Raw genomic sequence first — 13,113 nt, forward strand, 5'->3', positions numbered from 1 at the left:
CTGCCTTATGTCCCACTTCTTCACACTTGGCACACCACTGTAATGTACAGGAATCCTTTTCATGGCCATACTGTTTACAACGCCTACAAAACTTCGGCATACCTGTAAAGAACATATCTCCATTAACTGTCCCGATTTTGAATCTACTTGGTGGGAGTACCACAACACCATCCGAACTTTCCTTGAACTTGACCAGGAACCTCCACCTCGTGGTCCAAAAACCATATCGGTTAAACATTTTGCCAGCAGAACTCACTTTCTCACAGTACCGGGATAAAAAGGTCATGATCTCTTCTTCCAATATGAAAGGACTATACATCCTTATTACTATTAGCCTTTCCTTCCTAGGAAAATGCGACACAAAAAAAACACCTTCAAGTATCGAATCTTCCTTCACTAGATCCATTCTCTTCCAAAAGTCAGAAAAGATATCTTCTGAACAAAAAATAACATCATATATCCCTCTCTTCGGGAACTCCAACATAGACAAAACTTGTTCCATTTGAACTTCCAATAGTCCAAACAAAATCTTCTCTACCAAAAAAAACAAGCCAGACTTCTTCTTCTCTGGATCCAAAAAAATAAACCGCACTGCATTCTTCAGTCTTGCAAAAACTGGGACCTCTTCACAGGTCAGCATATTTGGGCTTCTCCCGTCCATATCTTCACACCAAACGTGGCAAAAATCCTCCTCGCCTACTTAAAAAAAGCAGGCAGGCTGATCGCCCCTCGTTGCCCAGGGACTAATCCGGCTCCCCAAAAGCAGCAAGGGGGTGAAGCCGCACTGCTACATGCAGCGATCCCCCGAGGCCAAGGAGCCGGGTACCCAAGGCACCTCTCAGCCAAGACCAAGGCAGCAACCGGTAGATCACTGCACTTGATCTTAGCCAAAAGGCCGAGAAGCGATAACCAGAATTGGTTTCAAACTACGGAGCCACCCAAGGATCCTGAATAGTCCATTTGTGGAGATGAGCTCCTGGACTCCCGTTAAGAAGACATGTTGTCAACCTCTAGATCCCTTACATGCCTGCACTTTTCGGCTTGCTGCTGCTGCAATCCACGCGTTTTAGATCTGCATAACTCCGCCTCTTTAAACACAGCACCTTCACCCCCTGCTGTTCCCACCCGCCTCAACACCGTTGGAAGGGAGGAGAACCAATTAAGGCGGGGGGTGGGGTGGAACGAGCAGCTGTCTACCCTTAGCAGGAGGGCTCCTGATTACATACCTCTCCTGCTGCTGCTGCTGCTGGCTGTCCAGCAGCAGACTGAAGGTGGCTGCTGCTGTGCACAGGTATATAAAGGCTCAGAGCCTATTATGACACGCGCAGCCAGCGTTCCATTGCCACATTCCATCTACTGCAGGCAGGATACCTGGCTGGCTGAATGTCGCTGAGAAGCTCACAGAGACCGCCATAAGCAACAGTTTAACAGAATGCCACAGACTAATCAACCAAACTTTTTGGGTTGGGTTCTCTTTTATAGTCTGCAGGCATTAAATGAAAGAAGTCAGTGTTCCAGCAGAAGGAGACAACGTTTCAGAAAAGGCATTGTAGCAAACCAAAAAAGAAATTTTAAGCGCAGCAGAGTAACCAGCGCACATACCTGTTAGCTCAGGTGAGTTTAAAAGGCTGCTGTTGATAACAAGGGCATTTGCTAAATAGATGGTGTGTGTGCAACAATATACTGAAAGGTCAATTATATTGTGCAGCTTATCTCATCACCTGTAGTTATTTAGGTGAAAGCTCCAAAATGCTTGCCTAATATGTCTGTTTATCCAAAAGGAAGTAAAAAGGGAGAGCTAGAAAGATAGCATTGCATCACATTACATGGCAATGCAATGCACAGTTGCTGAAGTTGAACCAAAATGAGCTTGTAATCTGGCTTCTGCAACTTTGAACATGAAAAATCCAATGAGGAGAAGAAAAGCAAAGCCAAAGAGTCCATCCCAAAATCCGACAAACAAGCAAAATGAACAAAAAACATTGAATTCAATTCTTTCTGATTTTAGAAACTGCATTAAAGAAGGGGTGCACCGGTCCTGGAGATACTGCAATACCAGGTCAATGCGTGGAGTGGACAGAGCAAGCTCTTTTTCCATCTCCCTGTTCTAAAAATCCATTTAATATATGGTCCCCAGATAGGGGACGTATCAGATATTAAACTGATAAGAACAGATACTACACTTGATCTTAGCCAAAAGGCCGAGAAGCGATAACCAGAATTGGTTTCAAACTACGGAGCCACCCAAGGATCCTGAAAAGTCCATTTGTGGAGATGAGCTCCTGGACTCCCGTTAAGAAGACATGTTGTCAACCTCTAGATCCCTTACATGCCTGCACTTTTCGGCTTGCTGCTGCTGCAATCCACGCGTTTTAGATCTGCATAACTCCACCTCTTTAAACACAGCACCTTCACCCCCTGCTGTTCCCACCCGCCTCAACACTGTTGGAAGGGAGGAGAACCAATTAAGGCGGGGGGTGGGGTGGAACGAGCAGCTGTCTACCCTTAGCAGGAGGGCTCCTGATTACATACCTCTCCTGCTGCTGCTGCTGCTGGCTGTCCAGCAGCAGACTGAAGGTGGCTGCTGCTGTGCACAGGTATATAAAGGCTCAGAGCCTATTATGACACGCGCAGCCAGCGTTCCATTGCCACATTCCATCTACTGCAGGCAGGATACCTGGCTGGCTGAATGTCGCTGAGAAGCTCACAGAGACCGCCATAAGCAACAGTTTAACAGAATGCCACAGACTAATCAACCAAACTTTTTGGGTTGGGTTCTCTTTTATAGTCTGCAGGCATTAAATGAAAGAAGTCAGTGTTCCAGCAGAAGGAGACAACGTTTCAGAAAAGGCATTGTAGCAAACCAAAAAAGAAATTTTAAGCGCAGCAGAGTAACCAGCGCACATACCTGTTAGCTCAGGTGAGTTTAAAAGGCTGCTGTTGATAACAAGGGCATTTGCTAAATAGATGGTGTGTGTGCAACAATATACTGAAAGGTCAATTATATTGTGCAGCTTATCTCACCACCTGTAGTTATTTAGGTGAAAGCTCCAAAATGCTTGCCTAATATGTCTGTTTATCCAAAAGGAAGTAAAAAGGGAGAGCTAGAAAGATAGCATTGCATCACATTACATGGCAATGCAATGCACAGTTGCTGAAGTTGAACCAAAATGACCTTGTAATCTGGCTTCTGCAACTTTGAACATGAAAAATCCAATGAGGAGAAGAAAAGCAAAGCCAAAGAGTCCATCCCAAAATCCGACAAACAAGCAAAATGAACAAAAAACATTGAATTCAATTCTTTCTGATTTTAGAAACTGCATTAAAGAAGGGGTGCACCGGTCCTGGAGATACTGCAATACCAGGTCAATGCGTGGAGTGGACAGAGCAAGCTCTTTTTCCATCTCCCTGTTCTAAAAATCCATTTAATATATGGTCCCCAGATAGGGGACGTATCAGATATTAAACTGATAAGAACAGATACTACACTTGATCTTAGCCAAAAGGCCGAGAAGCGATAACCAGAATTGGTTTCAAACTACGGAGCCACCCAAGGATCCTGAAAAGTCCATTTGTGGAGATGAGCTCCTGGACTCCCGTTAAGAAGACATGTTGTCAACCTCTAGATCCCTTACATGCCTGCACTTTTCGGCTTGCTGCTGCTGCAATCCACGCGTTTTAGATCTGCATAACTCCACCTCTTTAAACACAGCACCTTCACCCCCTGCTGTTCCCACCCGCCTCAACACCGTTGGAAGGGAGGAGAACCAATTAAGGCGGGGGGTGGGGTGGAACGAGCAGCTGTCTACCCTTAGCAGGAGGGCTCCTGATTACATACCTCTCCTGCTGCTGCTGCTGCTGGCTGTCCAGCAGCAGACTGAAGGTGGCTGCTGCTGTGCACAGGTATATAAAGGCTCAGAGCCTATTATGACACGCGCAGCCAGCGTTCCATTGCCACATTCCATCTACTGCAGGCAGGATACCTGGCTGGCTGAATGTCGCTGAGAAGCTCACAGAGACCGCCATAAGCAACAGTTTAACAGAATGCCACAGACTAATCAACCAAACTTTTTGGGTTGGGTTCTCTTTTATAGTCTGCAGGCATTAAATGAAAGAAGTCAGTGTTCCAGCAGAAGGAGACAACGTTTCAGAAAAGGCATTGTAGCAAACCAAAAAAGAAATTTTAAGCGCAGCAGAGTAACCAGCGCACATACCTGTTAGCTCAGGTGAGTTTAAAAGGCTGCTGTTGATAACAAGGGCATTTGCTAAATAGATGGTGTGTGTGCAACAATATACTGAAAGGTCAATTATATTGTGCAGCTTATCTCATCACCTGTAGTTATTTAGGTGAAAGCTCCAAAATGCTTGCCTAATATGTCTGTTTATCCAAAAGGAAGTAAAAAGGGAGAGCTAGAAAGATAGCATTGCATCACATTACATGGCAATGCAATGCACAGTTGCTGAAGTTGAACCAAAATGAGCTTGTAATCTGGCTTCTGCAACTTTGAACATGAAAAATCCAATGAGGAGAAGAAAAGCAAAGCCAAAGAGTCCATCCCAAAATCCGACAAACAAGCAAAATGAACAAAAAACATTGAATTCAATTCTTTCTGATTTTAGAAACTGCATTAAAGAAGGGGTGCACCGGTCCTGGAGATACTGCAATACCAGGTCAATGCGTGGAGTGGACAGAGCAAGCTCTTTTTCCATCTCCCTGTTCTAAAAATCCATTTAATATATGGTCCCCAGATAGGGGACGTATCAGATATTAAACTGATAAGAACAGATACTACACTTGATCTTAGCCAAAAGGCCGAGAAGCGATAACCAGAATTGGTTTCAAACTACGGAGCCACCCAAGGATCCTGAAAAGTCCATTTGTGGAGATGAGCTCCTGGACTCCCGTTAAGAAGACATGTTGTCAACCTCTAGATCCCTTACATGCCTGCACTTTTCGGCTTGCTGCTGCTGCAATCCACGCGTTTTAGATCTGCATAACTCCACCTCTTTAAACACAGCACCTTCACCCCCTGCTGTTCCCACCCGCCTCAACACTGTTGGAAGGGAGGAGAACCAATTAAGGCGGGGGGTGGGGTGGAACGAGCAGCTGTCTACCCTTAGCAGGAGGGCTCCTGATTACATACCTCTCCTGCTGCTGCTGCTGCTGGCTGTCCAGCAGCAGACTGAAGGTGGCTGCTGCTGTGCACAGGTATATAAAGGCTCAGAGCCTATTATGACACGCGCAGCCAGCGTTCCATTGCCACATTCCATCTACTGCAGGCAGGATACCTGGCTGGCTGAATGTCGCTGAGAAGCTCACAGAGACCGCCATAAGCAACAGTTTAACAGAATGCCACAGACTAATCAACCAAACTTTTTGGGTTGGGTTCTCTTTTATAGTCTGCAGGCATTAAATGAAAGAAGTCAGTGTTCCAGCAGAAGGAGACAACGTTTCAGAAAAGGCATTGTAGCAAACCAAAAAAGAAATTTTAAGCGCAGCAGAGTAACCAGCGCACATACCTGTTAGCTCAGGTGAGTTTAAAAGGCTGCTGTTGATAACAAGGGCATTTGCTAAATAGATGGTGTGTGTGCAACAATATACTGAAAGGTCAATTATATTGTGCAGCTTATCTCACCACCTGTAGTTATTTAGGTGAAAGCTCCAAAATGCTTGCCTAATATGTCTGTTTATCCAAAAGGAAGTAAAAAGGGAGAGCTAGAAAGATAGCATTGCATCACATTACATGGCAATGCAATGCACAGTTGCTGAAGTTGAACCAAAATGACCTTGTAATCTGGCTTCTGCAACTTTGAACATGAAAAATCCAATGAGGAGAAGAAAAGCAAAGCCAAAGAGTCCATCCCAAAATCCGACAAACAAGCAAAATGAACAAAAAACATTGAATTCAATTCTTTCTGATTTTAGAAACTGCATTAAAGAAGGGGTGCACCGGTCCTGGAGATACTGCAATACCAGGTCAATGCGTGGAGTGGACAGAGCAAGCTCTTTTTCCATCTCCCTGTTCTAAAAATCCATTTAATATATGGTCCCCAGATAGGGGACGTATCAGATATTAAACTGATAAGAACAGATACTACACTTGATCTTAGCCAAAAGGCCGAGAAGCGATAACCAGAATTGGTTTCAAACTACGGAGCCACCCAAGGATCCTGAAAAGTCCATTTGTGGAGATGAGCTCCTGGACTCCCGTTAAGAAGACATGTTGTCAACCTCTAGATCCCTTACATGCCTGCACTTTTCGGCTTGCTGCTGCTGCAATCCACGCGTTTTAGATCTGCATAACTCCACCTCTTTAAACACAGCACCTTCACCCCCTGCTGTTCCCACCCGCCTCAACACCGTTGGAAGGGAGGAGAACCAATTAAGGCGGGGGGTGGGGTGGAACGAGCAGCTGTCTACCCTTAGCAGGAGGGCTCCTGATTACATACCTCTCCTGCTGCTGCTGCTGCTGGCTGTCCAGCAGCAGACTGAAGGTGGCTGCTGCTGTGCACAGGTATATAAAGGCTCAGAGCCTATTATGACACGCGCAGCCAGCGTTCCATTGCCACATTCCATCTACTGCAGGCAGGATACCTGGCTGGCTGAATGTCGCTGAGAAGCTCACAGAGACCGCCATAAGCAACAGTTTAACAGAATGCCACAGACTAATCAACCAAACTTTTTGGGTTGGGTTCTCTTTTATAGTCTGCAGGCATTAAATGAAAGAAGTCAGTGTTCCAGCAGAAGGAGACAACGTTTCAGAAAAGGCATTGTAGCAAACCAAAAAAGAAATTTTAAGCGCAGCAGAGTAACCAGCGCACATACCTGTTAGCTCAGGTGAGTTTAAAAGGCTGCTGTTGATAACAAGGGCATTTGCTAAATAGATGGTGTGTGTGCAACAATATACTGAAAGGTCAATTATATTGTGCAGCTTATCTCACCACCTGTAGTTATTTAGGTGAAAGCTCCAAAATGCTTGCCTAATATGTCTGTTTATCCAAAAGGAAGTAAAAAGGGAGAGCTAGAAAGATAGCATTGCATCACATTACATGGCAATGCAATGCACAGTTGCTGAAGTTGAACCAAAATGAGCTTGTAATCTGGCTTCTGCAACTTTGAACATGAAAAATCCAATGAGGAGAAGAAAAGCAAAGCCAAAGAGTCCATCCCAAAATCCGACAAACAAGCAAAATGAACAAAAAACATTGAATTCAATTCTTTCTGATTTTAGAAACTGCATTAAAGAAGGGGTGCACCGGTCCTGGAGATACTGCAATACCAGGTCAATGCGTGGAGTGGACAGAGCAAGCTCTTTTTCCATCTCCCTGTTCTAAAAATCCATTTAATATATGGTCCCCAGATAGGGGACGTATCAGATATTAAACTGATAAGAACAGATACTACACTTGATCTTAGCCAAAAGGCCGAGAAGCGATAACCAGAATTGGTTTCAAACTACGGAGCCACCCAAGGATCCTGAAAAGTCCATTTGTGGAGATGAGCTCCTGGACTCCCGTTAAGAAGACATGTTGTCAACCTCTAGATCCCTTACATGCCTGCACTTTTCGGCTTGCTGCTGCTGCAATCCACGCGTTTTAGATCTGCATAACTCCACCTCTTTAAACACAGCACCTTCACCCCCTGCTGTTCCCACCCGCCTCAACACCGTTGGAAGGGAGGAGAACCAATTAAGGCGGGGGGTGGGGTGGAACGAGCAGCTGTCTACCCTTAGCAGGAGGGCTCCTGATTACATACCTCTCCTGCTGCTGCTGCTGCTGGCTGTCCAGCAGCAGACTGAAGGTGGCTGCTGCTGTGCACAGGTATATAAAGGCTCAGAGCCTATTATGACACGCGCAGCCAGCGTTCCATTGCCACATTCCATCTACTGCAGGCAGGATACCTGGCTGGCTGAATGTCGCTGAGAAGCTCACAGAGACCGCCATAAGCAACAGTTTAACAGAATGCCACAGACTAATCAACCAAACTTTTTGGGTTGGGTTCTCTTTTATAGTCTGCAGGCATTAAATGAAAGAAGTCAGTGTTCCAGCAGAAGGAGACAACGTTTCAGAAAAGGCATTGTAGCAAACCAAAAAAGAAATTTTAAGCGCAGCAGAGTAACCAGCGCACATACCTGTTAGCTCAGGTGAGTTTAAAAGGCTGCTGTTGATAACAAGGGCATTTGCTAAATAGATGGTGTGTGTGCAACAATATACTGAAAGGTCAATTATATTGTGCAGCTTATCTCACCACCTGTAGTTATTTAGGTGAAAGCTCCAAAATGCTTGCCTAATATGTCTGTTTATCCAAAAGGAAGTAAAAAGGGAGAGCTAGAAAGATAGCATTGCATCACATTACATGGCAATGCAATGCACAGTTGCTGAAGTTGAACCAAAATGACCTTGTAATCTGGCTTCTGCAACTTTGAACATGAAAAATCCAATGAGGAGAAGAAAAGCAAAGCCAAAGAGTCCATCCCAAAATCCGACAAACAAGCAAAATGAACAAAAAACATTGAATTCAATTCTTTCTGATTTTAGAAACTGCATTAAAGAAGGGGTGCACCGGTCCTGGAGATACTGCAATACCAGGTCAATGCGTGGAGTGGACAGAGCAAGCTCTTTTTCCATCTCCCTGTTCTAAAAATCCATTTAATATATGGTCCCCAGATAGGGGACGTATCAGATATTAAACTGATAAGAACAGATACTACACTTGATCTTAGCCAAAAGGCCGAGAAGCGATAACCAGAATTGGTTTCAAACTACGGAGCCACCCAAGGATCCTGAAAAGTCCATTTGTGGAGATGAGCTCCTGGACTCCCGTTAAGAAGACATGTTGTCAACCTCTAGATCCCTTACATGCCTGCACTTTTCGGCTTGCTGCTGCTGCAATCCACGCGTTTTAGATCTGCATAACTCCACCTCTTTAAACACAGCACCTTCACCCCCTGCTGTTCCCACCCGCCTCAACACCGTTGGAAGGGAGGAGAACCAATTAAGGCGGGGGGTGGGGTGGAACGAGCAGCTGTCTACCCTTAGCAGGAGGGCTCCTGATTACATACCTCTCCTGCTGCTGCTGCTGCTGGCTGTCCAGCAGCAGACTGAAGGTGGCTGCTGCTGTGCACAGGTATATAAAGGCTCAGAGCCTATTATGACACGCGCAGCCAGCGTTCCATTGCCACATTCCATCTACTGCAGGCAGGATACCTGGCTGGCTGAATGTCGCTGAGAAGCTCACAGAGACCGCCATAAGCAACAGTTTAACAGAATGCCACAGACTAATCAACCAAACTTTTTGGGTTGGGTTCTCTTTTATAGTCTGCAGGCATTAAATGAAAGAAGTCAGTGTTCCAGCAGAAGGAGACAACGTTTCAGAAAAGGCATTGTAGCAAACCAAAAAAGAAATTTTAAGCGCAGCAGAGTAACCAGCGCACATACCTGTTAGCTCAGGTGAGTTTAAAAGGCTGCTGTTGATAACAAGGGCATTTGCTAAATAGATGGTGTGTGTGCAACAATATACTGAAAGGTCAATTATATTGTGCAGCTTATCTCACCACCTGTAGTTATTTAGGTGAAAGCTCCAAAATGCTTGCCTAATATGTCTGTTTATCCAAAAGGAAGTAAAAAGGGAGAGCTAGAAAGATAGCATTGCATCACATTACATGGCAATGCAATGCACAGTTGCTGAAGTTGAACCAAAATGAGCTTGTAATCTGGCTTCTGCAACTTTGAACATGAAAAATCCAATGAGGAGAAGAAAAGCAAAGCCAAAGAGTCCATCCCAAAATCCGACAAACAAGCAAAATGAACAAAAAACATTGAATTCAATTCTTTCTGATTTTAGAAACTGCATTAAAGAAGGGGTGCACCGGTCCTGGAGATACTGCAATACCAGGTCAATGCGTGGAGTGGACAGAGCAAGCTCTTTTTCCATCTCCCTGTTCTAAAAATCCATTTAATATATGGTCCCCAGATAGGGGACGTATCAGATATTAAACTGATAAGAACAGATACTACACTTGATCTTAGCCAAAAGGCCGAGAAGCGATAACCAGAATTGGTTTCAAACTACGGAGCCACCCAAGGATCCTGAAAAGTCCATTTGTGGAGATGAGCTCCTGGACTCCCGTTAAGAAGACATGTTGTCAACCTCTAGATCCCTTACATGCCTGCACTTTTCGGCTTGCTGCTGCTGCAATCCACGCGTTTTAGATCTGCATAACTCCACCTCTTTAAACACAGCACCTTCACCCCCTGCTGTTCCCACCCGCCTCAACACCGTTGGAAGGGAGGAGAACCAATTAAGGCGGGGGGTGGGGTGGAACGAGCAGCTGTCTACCCTTAGCAGGAGGGCTCCTGATTACATACCTCTCCTGCTGCTGCTGCTGCTGGCTGTCCAGCAGCAGACTGAAGGTGGCTGCTGCTGTGCACAGGTATATAAAGGCTCAGAGCCTATTATGACACGCGCAGCCAGCGTTCCATTGCCACATTCCATCTACTGCAGGCAGGATACCTGGCTGGCTGAATGTCGCTGAGAAGCTCACAGAGACCGCCATAAGCAACAGTTTAACAGAATGCCACAGACTAATCAACCAAACTTTTTGGGTTGGGTTCTCTTTTATAGTCTGCAGGCATTAAATGAAAGAAGTCAGTGTTCCAGCAGAAGGAGACAACGTTTCAGAAAAGGCATTGTAGCAAACCAAAAAAGAAATTTTAAGCGCAGCAGAGTAACCAGCGCACATACCTGTTAGCTCAGGTGAGTTTAAAAGGCTGCTGTTGATAACAAGGGCATTTGCTAAATAGATGGTGTGTGTGCAACAATATACTGAAAGGTCAATTATATTGTGCAGCTTATCTCACCACCTGTAGTTATTTAGGTGAAAGCTCCAAAATGCTTGCCTAATATGTCTGTTTATCCAAAAGGAAGTAAAAAGGGAGAGCTAGAAAGATAGCATTGCATCACATTACATGGCAATGCAATGCACAGTTGCTGAAGTTGAACCAAAATGAGCTTGTAATCTGGCTTCTGCAACTTTGAACATGAAAAATCCAATGAGGAGAAGAAAAGCAAAGCCAAAGAGTCCATCCCAAAATCCGACAAACAAGCAAAATGAACAAAAAACATTGAATTCAATTCTTTCTGATTTTAGAAACTGCATTAAAGAAGGGGTGCACCGGTCCTGGAGATACTGCAATACCAGGTCAATGCGTGGAGTGGACAGAGCAAGCTCTTTTTCCATCTCCCTGTTCTAAAAATCCATTTAATATATGGTCCCTAGATAGGGGACGTATCAGATATTAAACTGATAAGAACAGATACTACACTTGATCTTAGCCAAAAGGCCGAGAAGCGATAACCAGAATTGGTTTCAAACTACGGAGCCACCCAAGGATCCTGAAAAGTCCATTTGTGGAGATGAGCTCCTGGACTCCCGTTAAGAAGACATGTTGTCAACCTCTAGATCCCTTACATGCCTGCACTTTTCGGCTTGCTGCTGCTGCAATCCACGCGTTTTAGATCTGCATAACTCCACCTCTTTAAACACAGCACCTTCACCCCCTGCTGTTCCCACCCGCCTCAACACCGTTGGAAGGGAGGAGAACCAATTAAGGCGGGGGGTGGGGTGGAACGAGCAGCTGTCTACCCTTAGCAGGAGGGCTCCTGATTACATACCTCTCCTGCTGCTGCTGCTGCTGGCTGTCCAGCAGCAGACTGAAGGTGGCTGCTGCTGTGCACAGGTATATAAAGGCTCAGAGCCTATTATGACACGCGCAGCCAGCGTTCCATTGCCACATTCCATCTACTGCAGGCAGGATACCTGGCTGGCTGAATGTCGCTGAGAAGCTCACAGAGACCGCCATAAGCAACAGTTTAACAGAATGCCACAGACTAATCAACCAAACTTTTTGGGTTGGGTTCTCTTTTATAGTCTGCAGGCATTAAATGAAAGAAGTCAGTGTTCCAGCAGAAGGAGACAACGTTTCAGAAAAGGCATTGTAGCAAACCAAAAAAGAAATTTTAAGCGCAGCAGAGTAACCAGCGCACATACCTGTTAGCTCAGGTGAGTTTAAAAGGCTGCTGTTGATAACAAGGGCATTTGCTAAATAGATGGTGTGTGTGCAACAATATACTGAAAGGTCAATTATATTGTGCAGCTTATCTCACCACCTGTAGTTATTTAGGTGAAAGCTCCAAAATGCTTGCCTAATATGTCTGTTTATCCAAAAGGAAGTAAAAAGGGAGAGCTAGAAAGATAGCATTGCATCACATTACATGGCAATGCAATGCACAGTTGCTGAAGTTGAACCAAAATGAGCTTGTAATCTGGCTTCTGCAACTTTGAACATGAAAAATCCAATGAGGAGAAGAAAAGCAAAGCCAAAGAGTCCATCCCAAAATCCGACAAACAAGCAAAATGAACAAAAAACATTGAATTCAATTCTTTCTGATTTTAGAAACTGCATTAAAGAAGGGGTGCACCGGTCCTGGAGATACTGCAATACCAGGTCAATGCGTGGAGTGGACAGAGCAAGCTCTTTTTCCATCTCCCTGTTTTAAAAATCCATTTAATATATGGTCCCCAGATAGGGGACGTATCAGATATTAAACTGATAAGAACAGATACTACACTTGATCTTAGCCAAAAGGCCGAGAAGCGATAACCAGAATTGGTTTCAAACTACGGAGCCACCCAAGGATCCTGAAAAGTCCATTTGTGGAGATGAGCTCCTGGACTCCCGTTAAGAAGACATGTTGTCAACCTCTAGATCCCTTACATGCCTGCACTTTTCGGCTTGCTGCTGCTGCAATCCACGCGTTTTAGATCTGCATAACTCCACCTCTTTAAACACAGCACCTTCACCCCCTGCTGTTCCCACCCGCCTCAACACCGTTGGAAGGGAGGAGAACCAATTAAGGCGGGGGGTGGGGTGGAACGAGCAGCTGTCTACCCTTAGCAGGAGGGCTCCTGATTACATACCTCTCCTGCTGCTGCTGCTGCTGGCTGTCCAGCAGCAGACTGAAGGTGGCTGCTGCTGTGCACAGGTATATAAAGGCTCAGAGCCTATTATGACACGCGCAGCCAGCGTTCCATTGCCACATTCCATCTACTG

At 45.2% G+C, this 13,113-nt stretch overlaps 9 non-coding genes across 9 annotated transcripts; all 9 read right to left on the reverse strand.

The window, feature by feature from the left end:
- Nucleotides 1-2,022: 2,022 nt before the first annotated feature.
- Nucleotides 2,023-2,213, reverse strand: LOC141207959 (U2 spliceosomal RNA). The gene has a single exon (XR_012278230.1). It is a non-coding gene; the product is annotated as a U2 spliceosomal RNA (small nuclear RNA).
- Nucleotides 2,214-3,328: 1,115 nt separating this feature from the next.
- Nucleotides 3,329-3,519, reverse strand: LOC141207960 (U2 spliceosomal RNA). The gene has a single exon (XR_012278232.1). It is a non-coding gene; the product is annotated as a U2 spliceosomal RNA (small nuclear RNA).
- A 1,115-nt stretch (nucleotides 3,520-4,634) lies between these two features.
- On the reverse strand, nucleotides 4,635-4,825 carry LOC141207961 (U2 spliceosomal RNA). Its single transcript, XR_012278233.1, has one exon. It is a non-coding gene; the product is annotated as a U2 spliceosomal RNA (small nuclear RNA).
- Nucleotides 4,826-5,940: 1,115 nt separating this feature from the next.
- LOC141207962 (U2 spliceosomal RNA) lies at nucleotides 5,941-6,131 on the reverse strand. The gene has a single exon (XR_012278234.1). It is a non-coding gene; the product is annotated as a U2 spliceosomal RNA (small nuclear RNA).
- Nucleotides 6,132-7,246: 1,115 nt separating this feature from the next.
- Nucleotides 7,247-7,437, reverse strand: LOC141207963 (U2 spliceosomal RNA). The gene has a single exon (XR_012278235.1). It is a non-coding gene; the product is annotated as a U2 spliceosomal RNA (small nuclear RNA).
- A 1,115-nt stretch (nucleotides 7,438-8,552) lies between these two features.
- Nucleotides 8,553-8,743, reverse strand: LOC141207964 (U2 spliceosomal RNA). Its single transcript, XR_012278236.1, has one exon. It is a non-coding gene; the product is annotated as a U2 spliceosomal RNA (small nuclear RNA).
- Nucleotides 8,744-9,858: 1,115 nt separating this feature from the next.
- LOC141207965 (U2 spliceosomal RNA) lies at nucleotides 9,859-10,049 on the reverse strand. Its single transcript, XR_012278238.1, has one exon. It is a non-coding gene; the product is annotated as a U2 spliceosomal RNA (small nuclear RNA).
- Nucleotides 10,050-11,164: 1,115 nt separating this feature from the next.
- On the reverse strand, nucleotides 11,165-11,355 carry LOC141208125 (U2 spliceosomal RNA). The gene has a single exon (XR_012278392.1). It is a non-coding gene; the product is annotated as a U2 spliceosomal RNA (small nuclear RNA).
- Nucleotides 11,356-12,470: 1,115 nt separating this feature from the next.
- Nucleotides 12,471-12,661, reverse strand: LOC141208090 (U2 spliceosomal RNA). The gene has a single exon (XR_012278358.1). It is a non-coding gene; the product is annotated as a U2 spliceosomal RNA (small nuclear RNA).
- Between the last annotated feature and the right edge of the window lie 452 nt (nucleotides 12,662-13,113).

The sequence above is a fragment of the Phyllobates terribilis genome, unplaced genomic scaffold, assembly GCF_046119375.1.
Source record: "Phyllobates terribilis strain yellow unplaced genomic scaffold, ASM4611937v1 Scaffold_168__1_contigs__length_4147262, whole genome shotgun sequence".
NCBI lineage: Eukaryota > Metazoa > Chordata > Amphibia > Anura > Dendrobatidae > Phyllobates > Phyllobates terribilis.